Consider the following 7,134-nt stretch of genomic DNA (forward strand, 5'->3'; position numbering starts at 1 on the left):
TCTCTCTCTCTCTCTCTCTCTCTCTCTCTCTCTCTCTCTCTGTTTCCCTTCAGTTTCTCTCTCTCCTCAAGAGCTCAGTTCACTCTACGAACCCTGAGTTAGGCAGCACCTAACAGAATCTCAATCCAACCTGAACTCAACTCCTGGAGTTAAACCCTTGAAATCAGCATTTACTTTTCAAGTTTCCGTCAAATTTCTTACAGTCCAGGAATAAGAAACGAGAGAAAAATCTTGATTAGTTGGAATTGCAAATTTGGGGGAATACTTCTCAGTTGGCTCTTCCAAATGCAGCTGTTCAGCATCCCTCACTTTTGCAAAAGTTATCACTGGAAGAATTATCAAAAAAAAGTTGTCATTAGGAGGGTATTTTAAAAGTTTTAGGGACTGTTTAAGTTGAGGAACAAGCAAAGTTTAGTTATTGGACTTTAAGTGAAGGTTTGAGGGGTAGGAGTGGGGATTAGAAAGACCTGATGGACAGCCATTTGATATGAATCTATTCTGGAACCTGAAATGCCCATAGGTGTTTTACTGCTTTTTTTGTACACATCTTCCAGCTATTTAGTTTGTTGTATATCATTCTTTTGCTGTATCTGATCTTCATTAGTTAACAGCCTGCGTTGTCAATATTATTGGGTGGACCAGAGACAATTCACAAAGATGCTGAAAGATCTACTCAAGCTATTGAAAGATTCTAGTGGATCATTTGTTTGTTTTGATGCAGCTTTAGTTAAAAATAATTAATCTTGGAAAACCAAGATCACACCCATGGTGATCACTGCACACTTGTTGTTATGCAGATTCGATCTATTGAAGCAGAACTTTAGAAAAACTGGTTCTAACTGCAGCCTCACAATTGTTTAGCCTCCAAGATTGATCCACACGAAGCAAGCAGCACACATAGATTCCAAACTCTTCCGGTAGATAATGATCTAGGTGAGAGAATGGGGAGTGATAGGGTGGGGCAGCTCAAGATTGTGCTAGCAACCTTTTGTGAACTAGGGTTTGGAATAAAGATTGAATTCCCTAAACCTTGGATGTCCCCTATAGTTTTCACTCATTTTCTAATTAGGAATGTATTTATCCAATAAATTATCCTAATTATAATCGGGTCCATAATTATTATAATTAGGCCATTCAACTAAGACTCTTCTTAGTGAGCACACCCTCCTCTATATTGTCTATGTTTTGCTCCTTAATGTGTGTGATCTCTTAGGTTAAATGCTATTCGGCAGTGGCAAATGATGTCAAACTCCTTCAACATCCTACATAGAACTCCTTTTAGCTAAATTGAATTAAAACTCTTTTAGTTCTCCCTTGAATGTGAATAATCAAACATTATTCACAGGGGTTCCACAAATCATGAGTGATGCCTAGCAGTATGTCATGGCTACCTTAATAGCTTGGAGCTCTTTCTATATACCATTCTACCTTGGCCAAGGATTTCCTGAGTCTCATCAACTTCAGCCGCATAGGACATTCTCTCTCCTCATGGAAAGTGATAGATTTCATGTTGTGCATTCACATACCTCCATTTATAAGACAATATGGCTGATATGTGCACGCTTAAATCCTTTGGTTAGGACATAAGTATTTGCACCATCAAACCATAATGCCCAATGTGCAGGATATCCATGATGCCTTAGGTCTAAGGATCACTTGTATAATTAGGATGTTAGAAACAGTTATTGACTAGTGACTCCATGTAACTGTTCTATTATGGTCATGTTCAATGAACTTGTTCTCTAACAGGCACCCACATATTTGCTTTAATGTATTTACACAAGTGACAAGAGATCCATCACCCCGTAAGGCAAGCATAATATGTGCTAGTCTATCCGAGCTATCAAAGCCTCTTAATAATCCTATAACGAGGAACCATTTTAGAATCTTTGTGCCAGTTGAAACATATCTCAAAATTTCTAACATACTTAGGAATATGTTTACTTAACAAAGAAATTATAGCTACTTGTATGAAACTAAAAGTTTATAACTATGAATGAAAAAAAATAAAACCATTTATAAATAAATGTAAATAGTACAACATTGCCCTTCTACAGTGTCACAGAATTGGTTTAGGGCATATGACTAATAGCTACTAATGATGCAACTTGGATTCCCAGACGTATGGCTGGTGATCTCCAATGAATAATCCTTCCAAACTGGTTAGATTGGTAGATGGAAGGAGTGTTTCTAGGATCTTTAAATTTCCAACAAGCCCCCTTCTAATGTTGTTCATTTCAGTTTTTGGTACTGACCCATCTGTTGTGCCTGAAGTAGGATCTCCAATGTCTGTGAGTCTGCTCATTCTTTTGAGCCAAGAACCCATTAATTAGCAAAGGGAGAGAGAGATGGCTTGGGACTGATTTCGGAAAATAGAGGGAAGTAGAGAGGAAAAAGGAGAATGGACCCAAGAACTAATAGGCAGTCCATTTGAGGCTTTAAAAAATAAAGAGCTAGAAAAGTAGCAAGAGTTGTTAGGAAGGGGGAGTCCTGGGAAAGAGGTGACAAATTTGGAAAATAATTCTTCCGAGGCTAGAAGTCAGAGGGAAAAAAGAAGATTCAATGAGAAAGAGAATGATTCAATAGCGGAATTTGTTGGGAAGTTAGGTTGCAAATTTAAAGATCCTAATGAGTTGAAAGCTTTTGTTAGGAAACTTGAAGATGGAAGGAAAGCCAAGAAGAAGTTAAGTGAGGCAAAGAGGTTGAGGTTAGATATTGAAGGCGATAAGGAGCTTGGTGGGAAAGGGGAGACAAGAGGAGGGAAGTAGAAGGAAACTTGTTTGAAGCATTCCATCCATTTTTAAATGAATGATTGAACAACATGAGCCTCGCCTATGCTAATTATCTATTTTCCAAAATCAACCCCAAGCCATCTCACTCCCCCTTTGCTAATTAATGCGCTCCTGGCTCAAAAAGAATGAACAGACACTGGAGAATGTACTTCAGGCACAAAGATGGGTCGGTACCAAAAACTGAAATGGCAAGTACCTGGGGACAACTATAGTTGGACAGAACTAGAAAAGGAACCATTGCCTGCCAACTTATATTGCTCCATTGTGTGAACAAAACCTAAAGCCTAGGTTGTGATATGCTGCAGGAACGCAAGGCCTAATTTGTGCCTCTCCCCTCATATGTGTGTACTATGCAAAGCTAATGGTGATACTATTCCTCATTTACTTATTTCCTGTCCCTTTGTGTTTTATGTTTGGGAGCATTTCTGCTCTCTCTTTGGTTGCAGATGGGTTCCCTCTCATTTGTCCCACATTAGTAGTATGGGATGCTAATGTGAGGTATCCCACATTGGTAGTATGGGATGCTGTTGTGGGATATATATGTGCTTGGGTTCCCTCCCTCTAACAGCTAGCTTTTAGGGATGAGTTCTCCTAAGGTACATAACAAATGGTATCAGAACCTACACTATGCCTCCTAGTTGCAATCGTGTGGTGCAGGTGGTGATGTCGGTATTGCAGTGTTCGGCCAGGACTAGGTGGACTAGTGCAAAGCCAGCCTGTGTGGGCGCTGGGATTGCGGAGCATGGTAATATGGGATGCTAATGTGAAGTATCCCACATCGGTATATATGTGCTTGGGGGTTCCCTCCCTCTAACAGCTTAGCTTTTAGGGGTGAATTCTCCTGAGGTACATAAGACAGAACCAAAGAATCTTTAATGATGAGTCTTATTGAAAATTCTTGGACAGCAGTGGTGCAAATAGGAACAAAGAAGGAAAACGTGCATATGAATTGGATTCAACCAGCTGATAACAAAATAATATTGAACTTTGATGGGAGTTCCATGGTTAATCCAGGAAGAGCAGGTGTAGGGGATGTATTCAGGAATAATTTGGGCTTGGTGATGGCATTGTACCCCCAGGCAATTGGTAATGGTGACTCGGTTAGAACTGAACTGCTGATACTGTTTCAAGGACTAAAACTAGCAAAACAGATGGGACTCCACGGGTTAGTTGTGGAAGGAGATTAAAAGTTGATAATATCTTGGAGTAGGGAAATTAACTGGGCTCCTTAGATTTGCAGGCATGAATTTGGGGAGATTTTTTACCTCTCAAGAGAATTCAATGCTACCTTTAGTTGGGCAAGGAGAACTGCAACTGGAATGGCTGATGTATTATTGGCTAAACAGGGAGTTAATAGACCTCAGTTGTTTTCGACAAATGCTTAAGTTTTTATTCTTTTGACTTATACCTCTTGGGTCTTGGTGGACCTGATGGGTTGTTCTTGTTGAAGCAGGTAGGCACATAAAACTTGAGAACTTACTAAGAAAACAGTATCTGGAATAGCATGTTGAACATGTACACAAGACATGCATATATTCTTCATTGCAACATTATGAAAAGTATTTTTAATTTATTAGAAGTCCCCTAAACCAGGCTTATTAGAATTTGGTATAAGTAAGATGAATGTGTAACATATAAATTGCTTATTCTGAATATCTCTGTTTAACCAAGATTCATCTTAAGCGTGGTTTTATTTGTCTTTCTTTCTAAGCTTTTTCATGTGCTGTAATCATTTGGCTGTTTATGGAGGGCTATATGCATAAAATCATTATCTATCAGTGGTTTGATGGCCTAACTAAATAAGCTATTCCTGATGGAGTGAGAAAAATGAGAGTTTTTTCATAAAAATCAGTTAATAAAAGGTGAGAACATGGTTTAAAGAGAGTGGGTATGTATTATGTTCACACAGAAACTATTTTTTATTTCATAAAAATCAGTTAATAAAAGGTGAGAACATGGTTTAAAGAGAGTGGGTATGTATTATGTTCACACAGAATATGCCATGGACACTTTTCATTTCTTTTTTATGCAGACTCGGATGTGCCATGGACACTTTTTAACTGCTTCTTTTTAGGCATTTCTATGCCTACAATCTGCTATAAATCCATAACCAGGCCTCCTGCGCCTCCTGCGCCTCTCGGCGACTATCGCCAGCAGCTCTACGCAGTGTTGAAGAGCCTCAACAATCTAAAGGCTTTTTATGTTTGAATACTCGTCGATTTCATGTTCGTTGTTAGTTTAGATGAGATCATGTTTTGGCCATATAGAGAAAACATCTATCAATTTTCAATGACTAGACAAGCTTGTGCTGTTTGAACTTTGAAGCCGCTGCACACTGGTATTGCAACTTAATAGGGCTTTTCAGCTATCAACACTCAACAGCAGGAAAGCAACTTCACTCTAGAGCACCCTTAGTATCTTGACGATTGTAAATTGTTAATTCAGTTACAATTTAGTAGGGGTGCAGAGAAGGTCAACTCAGGCCCAACCCTAAAGGTGCAGAACTCAGGATCTAAGGTTAAATCCAACTTTATCAACCTAGATCTAATTCGAGTTTAACACAATTCAGGTTGGGTTTGGGTTCAGGCTTAGGCCAAAACTATAAAAAACATTGTTGGGTTAGGCCCACCCAAGTTGCACCCGGTTACGAGTTACGACTCATGAATAAACGTTTTTGTATAAACGGTGCAAGGGCACTGGCATAATTTTGGCCTTCAGATTTATTTAAAAGGTGATGGCTGGGTTTTGGAAGCTTCAAAATGCAGGGGAGGTATAAGCAATTGGGACCTCTACCCACACGGCCACACCCCACTGTAACATCGGCCCACGCTGAGTCCATAAATAAGGAATCGTCTTGCTTATATGATTTACCAACTGTCAACCTGATTGTGACTCGAGGGAGGGCCCAAGAGAGATGATGGTGAGCTATGACTCAGCCCATTCTGTAAATTTGGCTTTGAAGGAATAATGACAATGAAACTGATGACTTGATGAGGCTATTTCCGGGTTTCATAGACAAGTCTGGCCCACCTTTGGGATACCTTAGATGTTCCACTTTGGATGGGTTGCTAGTTGCTAACCAGTAAGTTTGTGGATGGCCACTAAGCAAGACAGGGTGGCTTATAGGCACTTTGCAGGGACAAGATAACGTGGGCCTACAAGATTTGTGACACAAAGTTCTAAGGAAAAGCCAAAAGACTGGAGCCTAATTTCCATCTCTGTTTGGGGTAGAACCCTAAGAAAGAAAGTTCTCCTTATCACGTTCCACTAGTGTAAAGGGAGCTTCTTTAGGTGGAATAAGCGTTCCACTAGTGTTACTGTAATCCTATGAAGTGGCTTTAATATGGGTATCTATCTACTTTTTTAACTAAAAAAAATGATGGATAATCTTCCGTATACTTGGAGCCTTGAATAAGCTTCCACTCTTTGAGAAATCAGGAATAAAGGCATGTATCAAAAAGTGGCTTTGATACATGCTGCGAGGGAAATCAATCTGCGAATTGACTGGCTAATCGAGCTCTACAGAGTGAAGAAACTTCAGGCAGTTAGACATCTTGGGAGATGGATTTTATGGCTTTTCCGGATGCTATGGCCTATGAGGAATGCCCACCCCAGACTGGTTTCATTCCTTTCATAATTTCACTCTAAGAAAAGGGCTTTGCCAATTTAAACTTTGGCAAAGTTGCTTTCATGCTTCTCTATTTGTTTTAATGCAGTCTGATTAGAGAGAGAGAGAGATGATGGTGATATTGATGTTGATGGTTTGAACTTCCCAAAAAGGTTAATAGGGGTGTAAGTGCCTAAATGGATTGGGTTTGGCTGCACCAGGGCAACCATAAAAGCATAAGACTTGAGTTCAGGTTCGAGTTCAATTTGTGCTAAAAGTATTAGCTTGAATTTGGTTATATTTAGAGGTGTAAATCAGACTGTATTGAGCCGGCACAACATGGCCCGTAACCCTTGCAAAGTGTGGGCTATTCCAGCCCGTGTCTCCCTCCCATGCAAGCCTATGCCATGTCATGGGCCGAGCCTTGGGCCAGGTTGGGCTGCGGATCTGGCCAAGGTATGAGAGGTCTATTTAAAAAATGGAAAAAGAAATATTTAAATTTTTTACTTTATGATAACACATTGTAAACTCAAAATGTAGATTAAAACCCTATTTTAAAGGGTTGGGTCTGTTGGGATGCCCCGGATGGCACATGATGAGTGGCTTGAGTAGTAGCTTATAGAGAGAAGGGAAAACGATAGCGTAGGAGGTCACACATCAAGAGGTAAAAGATTTCAGCATCAAAAGAGTTTGTGGCTGAGACTTGATATCTCATATGGTATGAATTGATCTTGG

Source organism: Nelumbo lutea, chromosome 4, assembly GCF_056320005.1.
Source record: "Nelumbo lutea isolate HS-2025 chromosome 4, American lotus-T2T, whole genome shotgun sequence".
In the NCBI taxonomy this organism is placed as follows: Eukaryota; Viridiplantae; Streptophyta; class Magnoliopsida; order Proteales; family Nelumbonaceae; genus Nelumbo; species Nelumbo lutea.